General features: G+C 40.3%; 1 protein-coding gene across 1 annotated transcript in view; it reads right to left on the reverse strand.

Annotated features, from left to right (window-relative positions):
• Nucleotides 1-21,882, reverse strand: part of TDRD3 (tudor domain containing 3) — a 408,301-nt gene that overhangs the window by 204,784 nt on the left and 181,635 nt on the right. The window contains exons 15-16 of the transcript XR_012514351.1: nucleotides 19,879-20,054; nucleotides 16,935-16,991 (exon numbers count right to left, since the gene is read on the reverse strand). The gene's annotated coding sequence lies outside the window, so the exon portion shown is untranslated. The remainder of the gene's footprint in view (nucleotides 1-16,934; nucleotides 16,992-19,878; nucleotides 20,055-21,882) is intronic.

Here is a 21,882-nt window from a genome sequence, read left to right on the forward strand (position 1 = left end):
TCTACTCAGGAGGCTGAGGCAGTAGAATCACTTGAACCCAAGAGATGGAGGTTGCAGTGAGCCGAGATCATGCCACTGCACTCCAGCCTAGGCAACAGAGCCAGACTCGGTCTTATAAAGAAAAAAAAAAAGAAAGCTCCTGTCTGGAAATGACCTATATCACATGCCTGAGTTCAACAGAGTAGAATTATGTAATGCATTTACAGAAGGGGGCATCCACTGGGCCCATGTTTATTTTTAGCAGAAATCTGCAGGAGATAAGTAGCAATTAGACCATTAAATACATATGCATACTTCCACTTGCTAAAATCTTCACCCTGACATCTCCCTCACACCAGACCAAATGTTAGTTGCCATTCATTATGGCACTTGCAGTTTTTTGTAGCATAGTATTTTTAATGGTAGCAATAAAAATAACAAAATATTTCTCTATACATGTGAAAGAAAAAGAAAACTAAAACAAGAGAAATGAGTGTCTCAAGATAAATGGAATGAATCTTGTATTATAGAAGTCAAGAATACTCCTGTGTATTTAGTCTGCCAACAAAGCATTTGTTTTACCTCATTTGCTTTACACTTTGCTTTTGTGATTTGAATTGTGTTCTCTCAAAATACATGTTGAATCCCCGGTACTTCAATAAGTGACTTTATTTGGAAATAGTGTCCTTTTAAATGTAATCAGTTAAGATGAGACTGTACTGGACTAGGGTGGGTTTTTAACAGAAAATGCCATGAAGGCTGTGTGGCAGAGACTGGATTTTTGCCACCTCCAGCCAATGTATGCCTGGGGCTGTGAGAAGCTGGAAGTTTGCTCCTCTACTGGCTTCAGAGAAAGCATGTTCTTATCAAGAACTTGATTTCAGACTTCTAGCTTCTGTGGGAGATGAACAGCAATTAAACAATTAAACACATATGCGTACTTCAATTTGCTAAAATCTTCACCCTATTATCTCCCTAACACCAGACCAAATGTTAGACCCAATACCTTTCTGTTGCTTAAAGCCACTCAGATGGTTCTACTTCGTTACAGCATCTTACTGATACACTTCCTAAACCCTATAGGATCAAAGCCTCTTACTCCCAACATGGAGCATTTCTGAACAGAGCTGGGTGAGAACATTACAAAATTACTCCCAGTACTTTGCAAGCCCAAGGTGGGCAGATCACCTGAGGTCAGGAGTTCGAGACAAGCCTGGCTAACATGGTGAAACCCCGTCTCTACTAAAAATACAAAAATTAACCAGGCATGGTGGCAGGTGCCTGTAATCCCAGCTACTCAGGAGACTGAGGCAGGAGAATAGCTAGAACCTGGGAGGCAAAGGTTTCAAGTAAGCAGAAATTGCGCCATTGCACTCCAGCCTGGGCAACAGAGCAAGTGTCCATCTCAAAAAAAAAAAAAAAAAAAAAAAAAAAAAAAAAAAAAAAAGCCCTCTTTACTCAAGTTCTTCATTTGTCTCTTTGAGTGAAGACTTTCTTCTTTCATTACAGTACATATTTAATGGTGACACAGCAGACTGCAAAAATCATTCTGATCCTGGTGTCAGTCAGCAAGTCATGAACAATTCATTACCAGTTATCTCAGGAGGGCTCAAGACTGCAGTCATTCTAGGTCACAAAATGCTGTACAAGCCACACTCCCATTAGGAAATTGGATGCTCCAAAGAGGAACATGTGAACACCGCATTTCACAAAGACAAGGCAAACTCAGAGTGGGAAGAGAGAGCATGGGGAGAAATGACAGATACAGGTGAGGGGAAGGAAGGCAGCAAAGCACACTGCCATGTGTGTACCTATGCAACAATCTTGCATGTTCTTCACATGTACCCCAAAACCTAAAATGCAACAAAAAATAAATAAAATTTTAAAAAATTAAAGAAAAAGTTCTGAGCCGCCAGGAGGGAGCAGATTCCAGGTAAGCCAGCTAGGGTTAAAATCCAAACAGAAGGGCATGAACAAAAAGATCATTCCAGAAAGCAAGGAGTATGGTCTCAGTCTCAGAATGAAGAAGTAAATCTACATAAGGAACACAGTGGATGATAACAATTTGTTCCAGCACAAAGATCAGCTGCCCTCTGCAGGGAGAGACCTGCTAGCTCTTGGCTGAGACTAATGGGCAGATGCCCAGCAGCTGTTTGGAGGAGCCCTAGACAGCACATCCACAGGTGGCCTTTTGGCACGTGGCACCTCCCCTCGATGCTGCTTCTGAGAAAGGTCACAGCACAGTGAGATGAGCAGCTCGGAGTCAACTACCTAAACCATGGAGATGCTGTATTGTCAAGAGGAAGAAACAGCATATTTAGTCCGTAAATGCCACATGGTTCAGGAAGATGATGTTTTAATTGCCTGTTGGTAGTCTAGCCTGGCTTTTTATCTCACAATTTAGGGCTTAATGCCTTTTCATTTGTGTCATGTCAAAACTGTCCTTGTCACATTGTTTGTGATGCTTTCTCTATTTTTCACAGATCACATACTTCTTCATTAGGATATTACAGCTTACATCTTTATTTTCCATCATGTTCAATCAGTTATAAACCTCCAAAATCATTTCTTTCGCCTAGATATACAAAGGCACATCAAGACTAAAGGGATAATTAATTGTGACTTTCATCTTGTATTTCTTCCCTGTTCTTTTTAGTAAAATGGCCAAAGAACATCATTTGCTGGTCACATTTATAATAGGCACTAATTTTCACTTAAGTTATTGATCTAAATAGCAACCATAGGAGAATGATTAAAAAACTACACCTGCCACATCATGGAAGATTGGTAGTAAACATGATGCTTAAAAATAATTTTTCATATCCTGGAAAAAGACAATACAAGTAAATAATCAGTATACAAAACACAGATATAGTATCATAATCATGTAAATATGTATTAAAATCTAAGTAATGTTTATCTTGTTCATCCTTTCTGTGTTCCAATTATTAGCACATGTATAAACTTTTAAAAATATATTTTAAGTAAAAAGTAATTTTGGGCTAGGCGTGGTGGCTCATGCCTGTAATCCCAGCACTTTGGAAGGCTGAGGCATGCGGTCATGAAGTCAAGAGTTCCAGACCACCCTGACCAACATGGTGAAACCCCATCTCTACTAAAAAATACAAAAATTAACTGGGTCTGGTGGCACGCACCTGTAGTCCCAGCTGCTTGGGAAGCTGAGGCAAGAGAATTGCTTGAACCCAGGAGGCGGAGGTTGCTGCGAGCCAGAATTGTGCCACTGCACTCCAGCCTGGCAACAGAGTGAGACTCTGTCTCAAAAAATAAATAAATAAAATTGTTATCAGAAAAAGATAAACTTATTTTTAAAAGTTTGAAAGATTAATGATATTCACATTACTCATTTTTGCAATACTACTTAGGAAGACTTCATACATTCTAAATCGTTGAATACAATTTCACATTTAAAAAGCATACAATTTAGACCAGGCGTGGTGGCTCATGCCTGTAATCCCAGCATTTTGGGAGGTTGAGTTGGGCAGATCACTTGAGGTCAGGAGTTCGAGATCAACCTGGCCAACCTGGTGAATCCCCATCTCTACTAAAAATACAAAAATTAGCCGGGCATGGTGGTGGCTGCCTGTAGTCCCAGCTACTCAGGAGGCTGAGGCCGAAGAATTGCTTGAACCAGGAGGCAGAAGTTGCAGTCAGCCATGATCAGGCCATTGCACTCCCGCCTGGGCAACAGAGTGAGACTCTGTCTCAAAAAAAAAAAAAAAAAAAAAAAAAAGGGAAAAAAATAAATAATAAATATTTACATTTATATCTAAGCCAAAGTGTTCACATCTGTTATGTGGCCCTCAACAAAGTATGCCAATAATAATGCTGGAACTTGAGAGCTGAGTCTGCAATGTTTCTTAAAGGACCAGATAGTAAACAGTTAAGGCTCTGAAGGCCACACATTCTGTCAAAATTATTCAGCCCTGCCACTGTAGCACCAAAACAGCTATGAACAATACATAAACATATGGGCATGGCTGTGTTCCAATAAAACTTTATTTACAAAAGCAAGTGGTAGTTTGCAACCCTCTGCTCTAGAGTAGTGCTCATAGTTTGATATGCGTATGAATCACATGGAGATTTTGCTAGAAAGCAGACTCTGATTCAGTAAATGTACACTGCAGCCTGAAATTCTGCATTTCTAGCAAGCTCCCAGGTGATGCTATTGCTACTGGTCTGAGGACAACACTTTGAGTAGCAAGGTAGAGCATTATTAGCCACATAATATTTAGATTAGAGACTCATGGAGCAGACCTTACCATGAGATAAAAATATATTATGTTCATCCACAACACATATGCATTATGATAATACAACTTTTGCCTAATGGTTTTTCACTTTATTCTTTGTTTTATTGGGACAAATTAAGGACATTAAGTGGGAGATAGATGGCTTTAATTATTTAAAAATAGTTTACTCAAAAATAATTAGGCTTTTATGTAGAAAAGTTATTGACTCATTCATTCTAAAAGCATTCATTTGTTGCTTCTAGACACTAGGTTGCCAATTGCTTGGAATACTGGGATAAAGAGAGCATAGTATCTGACTCCAAGAAGCACAAAATCACGCAATAGAGACAACCACACAAAGAAACAATTACTTCTATTAAAAGAAATTGGTGGGCTCAAAATTAGCTTTGCCTGGAAGCATTCAAATCTTTTCACAAAGATTGTAGACTGTAGAGAGAGACGGTATTCCCCAGTGCTAAAAATCTAGCCACTGACCAAACACTCTCATGGACACCAACTTCTAAGAAGCCACAAGGGCCACTTTCGCAAATTATCTCCTCAGAACTTTCTACCTCAAGGGCACGTGGTGATTGTAACTCAGATTTCCCCAGGATTCATCACTTGCAGTAGTCATGAGGTCACAATACTGGAAATAATTAAAGTTTTGGCATCTCCTCTGGGATGACCAATAATAGACATTCCAAAGTCAATATAGCCAAACCCAACTCCTGAGCCACACAAATCTACACCACTTTCACTTTTCTTTTTCTTTTCTTTCTTTTTTTTTTTTTTTTCCTTGGAGATTATCTCTTACTCCATTGCCCTCGCTGGAATGCAGTGGTGCAATCAGCTCACTGCAACATCCCCCTCCTGGGTTCAAGCAATTCTTGTGCCTCAGCCTTCCAATAGCTGGGATTACGGGCACCTGCCACCATACCCGGCTAATTTTTTTGTATTTTTAGTAGAGATGGGGTTTTACCATGTTTGCAGGCAAGTTTTGAACTACTGACCTCAAGTGATCCACCTGCCTCGGCCTCCCAAAGTGCCGGGATTACAGGCATGAGCCACCGTGCCCAGTTCACTTTCCTCTTTCTTTGATGTCAACTCCATCTTTCCTGTTGCTCAAGTTAGTTATCCCTAATGCCACCTTCTCTCTAACTAACAAACGCTGTTGGCTTTACTTGCAGAGTATATCCAGATTCTAACCACGTATTAACATTACTACCCTCTTGCCTGAGCTTTTGCCTACATTACTGTAATATTTTGTTAGTAGACCTCTCAAATTCTACACTATCCTCAGCAGCCACCCAAGAGATTCTTTTAAAATTAAATGTGATCATATCATTTCCTACTCAAAACCCCACAGTATCTCCCATTTGACTCAGTAAAAGTCCTACAAGGCCCTTTGTGATCTGGCTTCAAATAATTTTTCTGAAATCATGTCATACTACTTGCTCCCCTGCTTAGTCACCACAAGCCACACTGTCCTCCTTGGGATTACTAGAATATGCCAACCACATTCCCACTTTAGGATCATTGCTATAGCTATACCTTCTGCTTGGGACATTCTTTAGCCACCTACTTAGCTAATTCCCCTACCTACTTCAATTCTTTGCTCAGATAACATCATATACACACACACACACACACACACACACACACACACATACATATATGTTGCATACATCGCACCTAACATGCTAGGTTATATAACTTATATAACATTAATTATATAACATTAATATAATTAAAACTTATATAACATTATATATGTTATATAACTTATATAACATTAATTTTATACACACACACACACATATACACACACATATGTGTGTGTGTGTGTGATTTCAACTTTATTTTTTGAGACGGAGTTTCACTCTTGTTGCCCAGGCTGCAGTGCAATGGGGTGATCTTGGCTCACTGCAACCTCTGCCCACAAGGTTCAAGTGATTCTCCTGCCTCAGCCTCCCGAATAGCTGGGATTACAGGCGCCTGCCTCCACGCTCAGCTAAATTTTATATTTTTAGCAGAGACACGGTTTCACCATATTGGCCAGTCTGGTCTCAAACTCCTGACCTTAAGCGATCCACCTGCCTCGGCCTCCCAAAATGCCGGTACTACAGCCGTGAGCCACCACACCTAGCCTAAGCCACTGTGTCCAGCCTCAACTTTTATTCTAGGGGGCATACATGCAGCCTTATTACCTGAGTATATTGTATGATGCTGAAGCTTGGGGTATGATTGATTCTTGTCATGCAGGTAGTGAGTATATTACCCAGTAGTTTTTCAGCCCTTGCCCCCTCCCTCTTTCCCCACTAGTAGCCCACAGTGTCTATTGTTGCCGTGTTTATGTCCATAAGTACCGAGTGTTCACTACTTGCAAATGAGAAAATACAGTATTTGGCTTTCTGTTTCAGTGTTAATTCACTTAGGATAATGATCTCCAACTACATCCATGTTGCTGTAAAGGACGTAATTTTGTTCTATGATTGCACAGTATCCCATGGTGTACATTTGCCACATTTTTTTTTTATCCAGTCCACCATTGATGAGCACCTATGTTGATTCCACATCTTCCTATTATGAATAGTGCTGCAATGAACAGACAAATGCATGCATCTTTTGGTAGAACAAGATATCACCTTTTTAACAATTCCTAGTAAGACTACCTTCTTCCACACTACACTCCTAATCCATTTATTCAGCTCCTCTAAAATTTTATAGCATACATGCTGTAAACATGCTAGAAAACCTATACAACATACTCATTTTTTATCATTCTGCCTACACAGATGCTTTTTATAAGCTCTACAAGGGTAGGGAGCTTTGTTTCATTTTCTGCTGTTTCTCCATCTCCAAGAAAAGTGCTTGGCACAGACTTGTTAATGATTGAATCAATTCTATTGCCCAGTATAGGACTTTCTGCACCCCCTCAAAGTCTTGCCCAGGAGTTTGGGAGCATCTCCAGGAGTGTCTCCCATAAATTCATGAATAGTCCTTCAGATCTTTGCCTTGCTGGTACCTGCTGTTCATGATTCTTGAAGAAACCTCCCACCCACGTCAGCTGCCAAACTCATGATCACTATAACTACTCCCTGCCTCTGCCAAGGAAGAAGGTTCCTGAAGCCCCAAAGCAGCAAAACTGTGACACGTTTCCTGCAGCCCTCACTGAGCTACACACTGCAGTCTGGAAGCAGCAGAGAGAGTGCTCGTCTTTCCAGTTTGTGACCACGGTTTATTACTAGGACACCACCATGACAGGCCTGCATATCAAAGCCTCTGAACTACTGGTCCTACAGACTCCTCTGCAAGTCCAGAAATGTCTGAATTCCACCAGTAGATGCTACTTAGGGTTAAGCAAGGATCCCTCCACCACAAGTTCACCATTCTTCACTCCCAAGATGGTGTTTCCAAGTTATGCTGATGGACAGAGTGGACCATGCAAGTTTGTCCCTTTGTCAAGGTGTCTCTCTGGTTATTAAATGCTACTCCTATAGGCTCAAATTGGTACTGCTGTAACCAAAATGTTAAGATTAGGTGAAACAGCATGTATGCAATATGCCACGCCTAACCTAAAGTCCACAAGGTACTTGTAGTTCCTTGAAAGACACTAAATGAATAAAGAAAACCTTTCTTGTTATACATTATTCAAAGGCAATTTGAATACACATCTTGTTATACATTATTCAGATGCAATTTTTCACAATAACAAATAAAATTTCTAGAATGCCCCAGAGCCAAAGGATATATCAATATTAGATGAAGTTCATTCACAGTATTTTATTTAGAAACAATTTAAGAGTCAGTGTCTATTACTTTATAAATGTAAATTTGGTGGCTTTTTTTCTTTGTTGAATTACATTTAAATTCTCTTTTCTTCAAAATATTCTAACTGCAATATTTCTGTTTTCATTAGAGGCAGTTTAAGTATGTCTCTCTGGCTCTGGTGGCAGTGGGGTGTGATGGTAATGCTTTTACTCAATCTCCTTGTCCATAAAATAAAGTGGTAGAATCACAGCATCTCCAATACCTTTTCCAGCAGTATATTTTCATGATCCCATGATTTAAGAAGAAACAACCCAATCTTAAGGATTGGAAATGACTCACTATGGGTGCACAAACTCAAGATCAAGTAATAAATTGCCATTTCAATTCATCTTTAAGAGTTCAAAAATAATCACATGCTTATATTTAAAATTACACATATATATGTTTTAAATCGCCACATAAATTACCCAACAATAGTCTTCTGAGGTATGCTAAAGTAATATAATTATTCCAATTTCATAGATTAATTTATTTGATAGGTCAGTTGGTCATCCTTTTTTGAACACCTACTGAGTATTATTTTAGGTTCTGAGCATGCAAAATTACAATGTGGTCTTTACCTTTAAGCATTAGATGAATACGACATAAAATAACAGCAATAAAAATCCAGCAAATATAGAGTAGAATTCCATATAAGGTGCAAAATAGATTCAAAGGGAAAAAGTCAATTCTACCTGGAGGAAGCGGCTAAGAAATTCTTCCCAAAGGAAATGGGGCTAGACCTGAAGCTGGGAAAAGGAGTAAATATTGCACAGGTGGATGGCATCATAGGAAAAATAAAAGTATTCTGGGCAAGGGATACATGGCCAGAGATAGTAAAGCATGAGCCAGGGTGGCATCTTTGGTGAATGCAAGTATAGTTGACCCTTAAACAACATGGGGGTTGGGGCACTGCACTGATCCCCCACATAGTCAAAATTTGCATATGCTTTGATGCTTCAAAAACATAATTACTGGTCAGTTGCAGTGGCTCACACCCGTAATCCCAGCACTTTGGGAGGCTGAGGCAGGCAGATTACTTGAGGTCAGGAGTTTGAGACCAGCCTGGCCAATATGGTGAAACGCTGTCTCTACTAAAAATACAAAAATTAGCCAGGTATGTTGACTCACATCTGTAATCCCAGCTGCTCAGGAGGCTGGGCTGAGGCAGGAGAATCATTTGAACCAGGGAGGCAGAGGTTGCAGTGAGCCGAGGTCATGCCATTGCACTCCAGCCTGGGCAACAGAGCCAAACTCCATTCTCAAAAAAAAAAAAAAAAAAAAAAAAAAAGCCAAAAAACGTTAACTACTAATAGCCTACTGTTAACAGGAAGCCTCACTGACAACATAAACAGTTAATTCACACATATTTTATATGTCATATCTATTATATACTGTATTCTCACAACAAAAAATAGAGAGGAAAATGTTATTTTAAAAATCATAAGAGAAAATATATTTACTATTCATTGCACTGAAGTGGATCTTAAAGGTTTTCATCCTCACTGTCTTCATGTTGAGTAGCCTGAGGAGGAGAAGGAGGAAGGGTCGGTCTTGCTGTCTCCGGAAGAGGTGGAGGAGGTGGCAGAGGAGGCAGGAGAAGCCGGCACACAGAGTATAACTTGTAGTAAAAAAATTTCACGGACAAGTGGACCCGCCCAGCTCAAGCCCGTGTTTTTCAGGGGTCTACTGTAATTCACTACAGCTGAGGCTTAGGTATAAGGAGAGTCAGGTGAGAGAAAGTAGGAGCGGATTTGTTATCTCGTGCTAAGGGTTCTAGTAGCAATGAGGGATCCTGTAAGGATTTTAAGCAGGAGAGTAGCTTTATCAAGCACACATTTTTGAAAAGCTTCTTCTAACTTTTCAAAAATTAGAAGAAGGTGGATCAGATCCTGGCAAGGAAGGTGGGGAGATGGTGTATTAGTTTCTTATGGTTGTTATAACAAAGTACCCCAGCCTGGGGGCTTAAACTGCAGAAATGAGTTTTTGCACAGTTCTGGAAGGGGGAAATCTGAGACTGAGTTGGCAGCGGTTTCTTCTGAGGCCTCTCACCTGGGCTTGCAAGTGGCCATACTCTCCTCTGTCTTCACATCATCTTTCCTCTATCTGTACGTCTGTGTCTTAAATTCCTTTTCTTGGAAGAACACCAGTCGCATTGGATGAGGGCCCACACATATGACTTCATTTTCCCCTAATTACCTTATTAAATGCCGTATGTCTAAATGCAGTCAGATTCTGAAGTACTGGGGGTTCAGGCTTCAACCTATGAACTGGGGACCCAGAATTCAGACTGTAACATGTAGGGTAGGCAGGGGCTGCTGCAGTGGACCAGGTGAGAGATGAGGAAGGACAGGAAGCACTGCAGGAGCAGCAGGGATGTGGGCTGCTGTGGAACACAGTGCACATTTAGGAGGCAGGAAGTGGGAGGAAGATTCCCAGGTGTCTGGGAGTCTGAGAGGGTGTGGTGCATGTATAAGGAGGTGATATATTTTGATATGTTAGGTTTTCATTGTTTTAAGATGTTTGTCCACATATTATATGTATATATCTTGTAAAACTAAACTCATCTGTTAAAGAGTTTAAATCAAAAGGAAAACCATTGCCTCCCCCACCCACCCTCTGTGCCTTTTCTTTTCCCCAGAAGCAACCACTTTTAAATTTTAGCTCATTCATCTGGCATTGAGCTCCCTCTTTCTCAACAATAATCATACTCAGCTGATGAAGCTTAACAGCACTCTTCCCAAATTCAGAACAAATTGAGAAGCAGGTTTGGAAGGTCAGATGGCTGACAATCAATGCATCAGCTTGAGTTTTGGTCAAAGCAGATGGGTTTCCTAAGAGCTCACCTTAAATTTAACTCACCTGCCCAAGCACAACAGAAATTGAAAAACTGCAAGTAAAGCAGGACCCTGAGAGCTTCCCTATGGCAATAGCAGAGATATGGGACTCCTGCAGCCTGCTTGCCTTGTAAAGAGCTCAGAAGAGCCTGACCAGGCTTAGCCCCTACAGCCCAATTTGCTAGTCAGATAAGGTGGAAGAAATAGAGACAGAAAGAGATCCATCCCACTCTCCAAAAACAACCAAAAAGATTAAAAACAAAACAAAAAAAAGGAAACTGACTATATTAAGAAATTATTCATATGCTAGTTGGCCACAGGTATGTCTTCTTTTGGAAAGTCTGCTCATGTCCTTTGCCCACTTTTTAATGGGGTTTTTTCTTGTAAATATTTTCAAGTTCCTTATAGATGCTGGATATTAGATCTTTGTCAGATGCATAGTTTGCAAATATTTGGATATTAGACTTTTGTCAGATGCATAGTTTGCAAATGTTTTCTCCCATTCTATAAGTTGTCTGTTTACTCTGTTGACAGTTTCCTTTACTGGGCAGAAGCTGTTAAGTTTAATTCGATCCTATTTGTCAATTTTGGCCTTTGTTGCAATTGCTTTTGGCATGTTTGTCATAAAATTTTTGCTAGGTCCTATGTTCAGAATAATACTGCCTAGGTTGTCTTCCAAGAGTTTTTATAGTCTTGGGTTTTACATTTAAGTCTTTAATCCATCTTGAGTTTATTTTTTAATACAGTGTAAGGAAGGGGTCCAGTGTCATCTTTTGCACATGGCCAGCCAGTTATCCCAGCACCATTTACTCAATAGGAAGTCCTTTCCCCATTGCTTGTTTTTGTCAGCTTTGTTGTAGATCAGATGGTTGTAGGTGTGTGGCCTCATTTCTGGGCTTTCTTTTCTGTTCTATTGGTGTATGTGTCCATTTTTGTACCATTCCCTGCTGTTGGCCCTATAGTGTAGTTTGAAGTCAAGTAAAGTGATGTCTCCAGCTTGGTTCTTTTTGCTTAGTATTGCCTTAGATATTCAGTCTCTTTTTTTGGTTCCATATGAATTTTAAAATAGTTTTTTTCTAGTTCTGTGAAAAATTTCATTGGCAGTTTAATAGAAATAGCATTGAATCTGTAAATTTATTAGGGCAATACAGCCATTTTAATGATATTGATTCTTCCTATCCATGAACATAGAATGTTTCTGCATTTGTTTGTGTCACCTCTGATTCCTTTGAGCAGTGTTTTGTAATTCTCATTGTAGAGATCTTTTACCTCCCTGATTAGCTGCCTAAGTATTTTACTCATTTTGTGGCAATTCTGAACATCAGTGATCATTAGAGAAATGCAAATCAAAATCACAATGAGATACCATCTCATCCCAGTCAAAGTGGCTGTTATTAAAAAGTTAAAAAAATAACAGATGCTGGTGAGGTTGCAGAGAAAAGGGAGCCCTTATACACTGTTGGTGGGAGTGTAAATTAGTTCCAGTATTGTGGAAAGTAGTGTTGCAGTTCCTCATAGAGCTAAAAATAGAACTACCATTTAACCCAGCAATCTCATTACTGGGTATATACACAAAGAAGTATAAATCATTTTACCATATAGACACATGCACTCATATGTTTATTCTAGCACTATTCACAATAGCAAAGACATGGAACCACCCCAAATGTCCATCAATGACAGATTGGATAAAGAAAATGTGATACACATACAACATGGAGTACTATGAAGCCATAAGAAAGAATGAGATCAGCTGGAGGTCATTCCCCTTAGCAAACTAAAGCAGGAAGAAAGAAGTCAAATACAGTATGTTCTCACTTAGAAGTTGGTGAGAACACATGGCTACAAAGAGGGCGAACAACAGACACTGGGGCCATCTTGAGGGTGGAGGGTGGGAGGAGGGAGAGGACTAGAAAAAATAACTATTGAATACACTAGGCTTAGTACCTGGGTGATGAAATAATCTGTTAAACAAACCCCTGTTATAGAGTTTACCGATATAATAAACCTGTATATGTACCTTGAATCTAAAATAAAAGTTTTTTTTCTTTTTTTAATAAGTTTTTTTAAAAAAGAAATTATTGCTAATAATTTTGCCAATTACAGTATTAGGATTATGCTTTTAAAAAGACTTCCTTTTTTATAATACAGACTGAAATATTTGTGACTGAAATGATATGCTATCTGGAATGGCTTCAAGTTAATACGAGTGGGGAGTCAATGAAGGTTTAGATGAAACATAGTTGGCCAGACACTGAAGCTGGGTGATAGGTACCTTAGGCTTCATTGGTTTTTTTTCCTATTTTTATATATGTTTAAAATTTCCCGGCCAGGTGAGGTGGCTCAAGCCTGTAATCCCAGCACTTTGGGAGGCCGAGGCAGGAGGATCACAAGGTCAAGAGATCAAGACCATCCTGGTCGACATCGTGAAACCCCGTCTCTACTAAAAATACAAAAAATTAGCTGGGCATGGTGGCACGTGCCTGTAATCCCAGCTACTCAGGAGGCTGAGGCAGGAGAATTGCCTGAACCCAGGAGGTAGAGGTTGTGGTGAGCTGAGGTCGCGCCATTGCACTCCAGCCTGGGTAACAAGAGCGAAACTCCGTCTCAAAAAAAAAAAAAAAAAATTCCCATAATAAAAAGTTAAGAAACAAGGAAAAAAATATATATATATTTTTAATAGAGACAGGGTTTCACCATGTTGGTCAGGATGGTCTCGATCTCTTGACCTTGTGATCCACCCACCTCGGCCTCCCAAAGTGCTGGGATTATAGGCGAGAGCCACTGCACCCGGCTGAAAAAACAATTGTTAAAAAGACCAAAAGATGAGTGAGTTTCAACAAGGAAATGATCAAAAATGACAAAGCTACTTCAAGAAGTGAGTCAGATAGGAAGGCAGAGTACATCTGCTTTGATGATTTAGAAGATAGTTATTCATTTACTGAGCAGGAAGTATGTTGTTGACACTACTCTGAGGACTGGGCAGACAAGGGTGAGCAAAATAGACAAAATCCCTGCCCTCATACAAGCTACCCTCTAATGACACAGATATCTTTGTCAAAAACAGTTTCGGTGAAGTGTGAAGTTTAACTGTCTAACAGCTGTTGGAGATAGAGTTACTGGGGGGTAAGGGAATACATTCAAAAAGCACAGTGCAATTTTCAAGGTGAAGAAAAACCACAGTGTTGTGGCTAAAGGATTTTAAATATATATATGAAAGAAACTTTAAAATGTAAGCAGGCTGTGGGATGAAGGCAGGAGAGAAGGAGAAACTGTAAAACAAAATAAGAAGTTCCTGCAATAGGTGAGAAGGAATTGAATTGCATCAGATCAGCGTGGAGGTGTCTTTTTTGCTATTAAAAAAAAAAAAAAAAAAAAGACCATCTTTCCCTAAATTTAAAGAAAGGAGGTGAAAGTGGATTCAGTGGAATGGAACTAGGCTCAGAAAAGTTAGCCTGACCCAAGTCACACGCATCATGCAGAAACTGGGCACAGATGTTCTGACTACTAGACCACCTGGAATGATTATCCCTCCCTTCAATCCCACCTGCCACTTAGGTTATGCCAATTTATATTTCATTCACTTCCTCTAAGTGCATTCTAGAATCCATAGTTTTAAGTAAGATTCCCTGTGTAACAGTTAGAAATGCCTTCAGCTGCAAGCAGCAAAAACCCTCAGTAACAGCAGCTCACAAACAGGGATGCCCCTTAATAATGACACTAAGGCTCTAAGCCTGCTCCTTTCTTCTCCTCCACTATTTTTTACTTGATGTTTCATCTTCATGGTCACAATACGGCTGCTATAGCAATGAGCAAGAAGAAAGGGGAAAAGACAGTGCCAGATGCATCTGTCCTTCTTATCAGAGAAAGCACAACTTTTTTCCTGAACTCTCTAGCAGACTTCTGCTTGAACATATCGGCCAAAAATGTCACTTAGACATTCCTTGTTGCAAAGGGGTCTGAGAAACTAAGTACTTCAGTTTGCCAAACAATATAGTAGGTATGAGAGACATCAAAAATGTTGCTGGTCCAGCATCCCTCCTTTTCCCCCTCTTTTGGCATCAGACCCTTGACTTTCCTTCAGAGTATGGCCCCTCCCCCAGTGCATGTAATTCTTGGTAGGACCATCAGTCAAGATGTTCCACTCTTCTAGCTGAGATGTGGCCAGTGACTCAAGCTAGTCTATTCCCTTGTCTCCTGAAAAGTTGAATCTTAAGCAGCAGGTAACCATCAGACAAGGGTCTAATATCCAGAATCTACAAGGAACTTAAACAAATTTACCAGAAAAAAAAAAAAAAAAACATCAAAAAGTGGGCAAAGGATATGAACAGACACTTCTCAAAAGAAGACATTCATGCAGCCAAGAAACCTACGAAAAAAGCTCACCATCACTGGTCATTAGAGAAACGCAAATCAAAATCACAATGAGATACCATCTCATGTCAGTTAGAATAGTGATTATTAAAAAATCAGGAAACAACAGATGCTGGAGAGGATGTGGAGAAATAGGAACGCTTTTACACTGCTCGTGGGAGTATAAATTAGTTCAACCATTGTGGAAGACAGTGTGGCAATTCCTCAAGGAACTAGAACTAGAAGTACAATTTGACCCAGCAATCCCATTACTAGGTATATACTCAAAGGATTATAGATCTTTCTACTATAAAGACACATGCATACAAATGTTTATTGCACCACTGTTCACAATAGCAAAGATGTGGAACCAACCCAAATGCCGATCAATGATAGACTAGATAAAGAAAATGTAGCACATATACACCATAGAATACTATGCAGCCATAAAAAAGGATGAGTTCATGTCCATTGCAGGGACATGATGAAGATGGAGGCCATTGTTCTCAGCACACTAACACAGGAACAGAAAACTAAACACCACATGCTCTCATTTATAAGTGGGAGTTGAACAATGAGAACACATGGACACAGGGAGGGGAACATCACACACTGGGGTCTGTCAAGGGGTGGTGGGCAAGGGGAGGGAAAGTGTTAGGACAAATACCTAATGTATGTGGGGCTTAATGCCTAGATGATGGGATGATAGGTGCAGCAAACCACCATGGCACGTGTATACCTATGTAACAAACCTGTACATTCTGTACATGTATCCCAGAACTTAAAGCAAAATTTTAAAATTTGAAACAATGAAGAAGCAGGTAACAGTATGAAAAGAGTTGGAAGTCTGGAAAGACTCTTTGTTGTTCCCACTGCTAGATCCCTGTAGCTTTCCTGGTTCTCCTGGTGGTCGTCTTGGTTCAGCTTTTCCTTCTATTCTATTATTCATACCTTTACCATAACATTTTTTAATTTTTATTTCTTTGTGTGTGTGTGGTTTTTATTTTTATTTTTATGTTTTACAGTCTGAATATGTTCATAGTGTTTGGTTTTTTTAGAAACACCATCCCATTCTATTGACTAGGCTGGAGGGCAGCGGCACAATCATAGCTCACTGCAACCAAAATCTCCTGGGCTCAAGCGTTCCTCCCACCTCAGCATCTCAAGTGGCTGGGACTAAGGTGTGTGCCACCATGTTCAGTTAACTTTTTTTTTCTTTTCTTGGAGAAAGAGGGTCTCACCATGTTGCCAGGCTGGTCTTGAACTCGTGGCTTCAAGCAATCCTCCTGCCTCAGTCTCCCAAAGTGCTGGGATTACAGATGTGAGCCACCATGCCCAGCCCCTTTACCATACATTTTAAAAATTATTCTATTATTTTTTTGACTGTACCAAAGAAGCCTGACACAGTGGGTATTTAATAATAATTTGTCGAATCACAATTGTTTTAACTAAAGGTAAAATATAAACCAGAGGACACTAAAACCAAAGGGAAATAACAAAATAATTAAGATTCCAACTTTCATTTGTGGCCCAACTTACTGATATACATACATTTTACTTCTGAGACTACAAAATGTTCCTGTTTGCCAATCTCTTCATCTTAAATATCAGTGATTATACTTCTCTAGATGTGATTTAATCTCTCACAGTGTTTCTATTCCAATTTCCTCTGTCTGCTGAGCCCACGCCCTCTTTGTCCTCTTACCTCATTTCCTTTGAAAGGTGTCCGTCCACTCCAGACAAGCAGTTATCAAAGGAATTTCTAGAACACATGGACACAGAGAGGGGAACATCACACACTGGTATCTGTTGGGGGGAAATAGTGGGGGGACAGCGGAGGGTGGGGAGTTGGGGAGAGACAGCATGGGAAAAATGCCAGATATAGGTGAAGGGGAGGAAAGCAGCAAATCACACTGCCATGTGTGTACCTATGCAACAATCTCTCACATGTAACCCAAAACCTAAAATGCAATAAAAAAAAAAAATTAAAGGAATTAAAAAAAAAAAAAGGGAATTTCTTTTTCACACAAGCCTTTGTGAGTTGTCAGAATGAGTCTCTGAGGGATGTTATAGCACCACCTGCAGCTCCGAATGGTGCATTTTCTTTTCCTCCAGGTTTGTCTCCTAGATTTATGGTTTTGAGGTCGTATTTGGAAACCTTTTGTTCACAGCCAAGTTGTCTCTAAATGTTTCTCAAGTTCCTAAATGAGTCTGATAGAAGGTAAGAGGTGACAGGAACTTTGCAGATCTTATATTCTGCCTCCTTCCCTTTGTGGGAAAGGACAGAAGGCTCCAGGGGTGATGTGACAGCGCCAGGCTCTCAGCAGAGCTGGCAGGAGTGCCTGGTCCAGGGATTTCCCCGCTGTTATTCTTTCCAACAGGCTACTCTGGCTTCTCAGTTTTTACCTTTGTTGATTCTCATCTAGAACCCTAGGTGCTTTAAGATACAAACGTTTTTTCTCTTAAATAGTCTTCCTCCAGTCCCTTCCAGCAGTCTTATTATTTTTCAACCCCTGCTAAAAGGTGTTACAAGCATGCTTCTCCTGGAAATAGGCCTGAGCTGGGATTTAATATACAGTGTTCACTAGGGAGGGCCTTGGGACAACCACCTGTGAAAGCAAGGGGTGAAAACAGAAATGGACAGAGAGGCCAGGCATGATGGCTCACGCCTATAATCCCAGCACTTTGGGAGGCCAAGGTGGGTGGATCAGTTGAGGTCAGGAGTTTGAGACCAGTCTGGCCAACATGGTGAAACCCCATCTCTACTAAAAATATAAAAATTAGCCGGTGTGGTGGTGGGTGCCTGTAACCCCAGCTACTCAGGAGGTTGAGGCAGGAGAATTACTTGAACCTAGGAGGCAGAGGTTGCAGTAAGCAGAGATGGCGCCACTGTACTCCAGCCTTGATGACAGAGCAAGACTGTTTCAAAAAAGAAATGGGCAGAGAGAAAAGTCAACTTGCAATGCAGACCCCATAGAGTTTTGGCCAAGCCCGTAGAGAAGCCTTGGAGATAGAATGGCCCTTCAGAGTTGCCCCCAGCCAGGCAGAGGTGGCCCGCCCAGTCCTTGGGTGTGCCCATCCCCAAAAGGTTATGACCCTTAGCTGAGATAGCTCTCTACAGCTGAGACCATCCTTGGGTGGGCTGAAAGCTGAAGGCTATCCCCTGACAAGCCTGGCAGCCCAAGTAACAAGCCTTCTTTGAAGAGGGATCTAGGGGATTCATTGCCACACCCATCATAGATACTATGATGCCCCTTCCCCACAAGAACTCTCACACTTACTGCCAGCCTGCTCTGCGAGGCATCATCCTAGACACTTCTCATGATCCCTACCCTTGAGGATCCTATAGTCTAGGGGAAGACACAATACATCATGATAATAATGAGAAGCACAAAATGATACACATAAAGGTAAACGGACACACAAGAACAATGAGACTTACATACAGACACGAAGAGGAAGGAGTGCCTGAATCTGTATGGGGAGGATGCAGAGAGACACTGGAAAGGACCCAGAACTGAGCAGCCCTTGCCTTTAGCAAGAGGAACCAGCTCGATTTACATGGTAAAGTCTTCATTCCTTCTTCCCATTTAACACCTCTCTTTCTCTTCCACCAATAAGTTTCACATGAATATAGTCCTCTTAGTTTCATTTCTCACTGATTTAATGCATTTTCCTGATTTCTTCTAAGGCTTATGGAGCCATTTTTCTCTATCTAAAAACCTAGTCTTTTGGCCTGTTTTAAGTTAAGCTTTAAAACCTCATTGTTTCATGACATTTTTGCATACTCACCGTGAATGCACACCTGGTAAGCAGCATTTTCAAGGGATCTTAATGGGTTCAGATTTTAAATACGTACATAATTAAATTTCTGATCTTACTGAAAGGCATTGTGGACTAAATGCTAAGTAGAAATAATATCATGGAAAGGAAGGGGAGTGGAGAGATTTCTAACAGGTTACACTGCCAGATCTGAAAGGTTACACTGCAAAATTTGCAAAGGAAATATAGTCAGGAAATGCAGAACTGAGACTTAAAATTCTGTGACCTAAAACAAAAGGAAGAAAAACAACTTTCGACATCCAACATTGAGAATTGGAAGAAAACAATACACCACAATGCATTTGGAAATCACTGACAAATTGTCAGCCTCCTCAGAGAGCCTGGATGCTTTCCATTTGCTGGTGGAGCTGGCCTCAGACACACATAATGGAAGATCGTCGATAAGTCTAGCTTGCCAAGCCACTGCCTCACTTCCCTGGGGAACTTCCCGCACACGATGCGTACGAGTGAAGACAAGCCTCAAACCCACAAAACACTGCCCTGGAATGCTTTCAAGCCAGGCACTTCAACTGCACATTGGCTGCAGCCCTTTGGCAAGTGACAAATGGAAAGCACCCCGGAGCAGGTGCTCTTCCGTGCCAAGAAAAGCCTGTGTAGTCAGGGACCAAAAGAGTTCTTAGCCGGGAGGGCTCCAGCAGAGTGGGCAGGGGGGTTAGTAAGATACAATAATTATATTGAGTCACAGTCCTCTCTCTCCTTTGAAAGTGAGTCAAGCCCAATCTGTATTTGACAGCCTGTGAGATTTGTAATACTATTCGCTACAATTTTGAGAAGCGGAGGTGGAATTTTATCCAGTTTAGCCTCACCTGGAGGGTCTGGTAGATATCCCAGGACACAGAATTGCTCTGTTAGATGCCAATACAGCTTCCGAGTGGTTTGACCTTTTCATTTGGAATCCCTTTGCTCCAAAGATGAATTATAGCCGAATAGCACAGCTGAGAGGTGTGGCAGGCCTCTCTAAATCCATGAATTTTGCATGCTCCTGAGAGGAGGAAGCAGACAATTATGCAGGTTTAGATTTTGGCATCTGTCTCTATTGCCTCTGAGCCTAAAGAGTCATACCGCAACCCTGAAGAGGACTTTGTGACATAGAAAGCCAAACCTTAACCTCAAGCATTAGGTGCTATTAGAATAACAGAAAACAAGTAGCTGTGTGTCTGTGTCTGTGTCTGGGTGACAGGGAATATAGAAACAAAGCCAGGTAATGAAATACCCAGCAGTGACCACAGACTGAACTGTTTGCATATAAATACTTCCAACTTAAAAAGTGATTTAATTTTTTTAAAAAAACACCAAATTATTTACCAATGCGGCTTCAGTGCAGGCTGCATTTGGTATATGCGATTTTTATATTATTTTTATTTAATTATTATATTATGTTATAAAATTTTATTTAATTATTATATTATATTATATAATTTTACTTGAAATTATATGAATGGGGCAGGATGCAGTGGCTCACACCTGTAATCCCAGCACTTTGGGAGGCCAAGGCAGGTGGATCACGAGGTCAAGAGATTGAGACCATCCTGGCCAACATGGTGAAACCCCGTCTCTACTAAAAATACAAAAATTAGCTGGGTGTGGTGGCATGCACCTATAGTCCCAGCTACTTGGGAAGCTGAGGCAGGAGAAGCACTTGAACCTGGGAGGCGGAGGTTGCAGTGAGCCAAGATCTGGCCACTACACTCCAGCCTAGTGACAGAGTGAGACTCCATCTCAAAAAAAAAAAAAAAAAAGAAAAAAGAAAAAAAAGAAAGAAAGAAAGAAAAGAAAAAAAAATACATGAATAAACCAGAGACTTGGATATGAACTCTTAATATTTAAGACAGGTCTCAGTTATTCTAGAAAGCTTGTTTTGCCAAGGTTGAGGACGCATGGCCATGATACAGCCTCAAAAGGTCCTGACAACATAAGCCCAAGGTGGTCAGAGCAGAGTTTGGTTTTATACATTTTAGGGAGACATGAGACATCAATCAACATATGTAAGATGAACGTTGGTTTGGTCTGGAAAGGCAGGAAAACTTGAAACAAAGGTGGGACAACTTGAAGTAGGGGGGCTTCCAAGTCATAGGTAGATGAGGCAAATGGTTGCCTTCTTTTTAGTTTCTGATTAGCCTCTCCAAAGGAGGTAATCAGATATGCATTTATCTCAGTGGGCAGAGGGTTGACTTTGAATCAAATGGGAGGCAGGTTTGCCCTAAGCAGTTCTGAGCTTGACTTTTCCCCTTATGTGATTTTGGGGCCCCAAGATTTATTTTTCTTTCACAGATATAAAAAAGTTAGATCAGAACTAAAAGAAATCAGATGAATGGAGTAGAACTGAAATTTTTGGACTACCTACCATCTGCAAAGTACTGTCATTTGCTTATTTGAACTTGATGAATTCTCAGAACAAACTTGTGAAGTAATACTATGATATGTTCCATATTATAGGCAAGGAAATTAAAGCTCGGGAGGTTATAATTTTGCAAAGGTGGTTTCAATTTCAAAGAAATTTCTTCCTTACTGGTTACATCATGTCTCATCTTCACCTAAGTACAGTATAGTAAGGACAGTCTCATAATATTAATCTTTTTAGAATCTAACAAAGCCTCAAAAGTAGGTGGTGTAAAGTTTAAATTAGTGGCTGACTGAATGAATAAAAGGATGAATAAATGGATGGATGAATTAACACTTCTCTTATCCTTATTAATATAACAATGGTAATGAGAAAACTAGGGATTAAACTTTTAGCCATATAGCATGGAATTGAGTCTAAATTTCTCCAAGTGTAATATCTGTAAAATGTTATTAGAATTTTTGAATTT

Source organism: Saimiri boliviensis, chromosome 16 (genome assembly GCF_048565385.1).
Source record: "Saimiri boliviensis isolate mSaiBol1 chromosome 16, mSaiBol1.pri, whole genome shotgun sequence".
NCBI lineage: Eukaryota > Metazoa > Chordata > Mammalia > Primates > Cebidae > Saimiri > Saimiri boliviensis.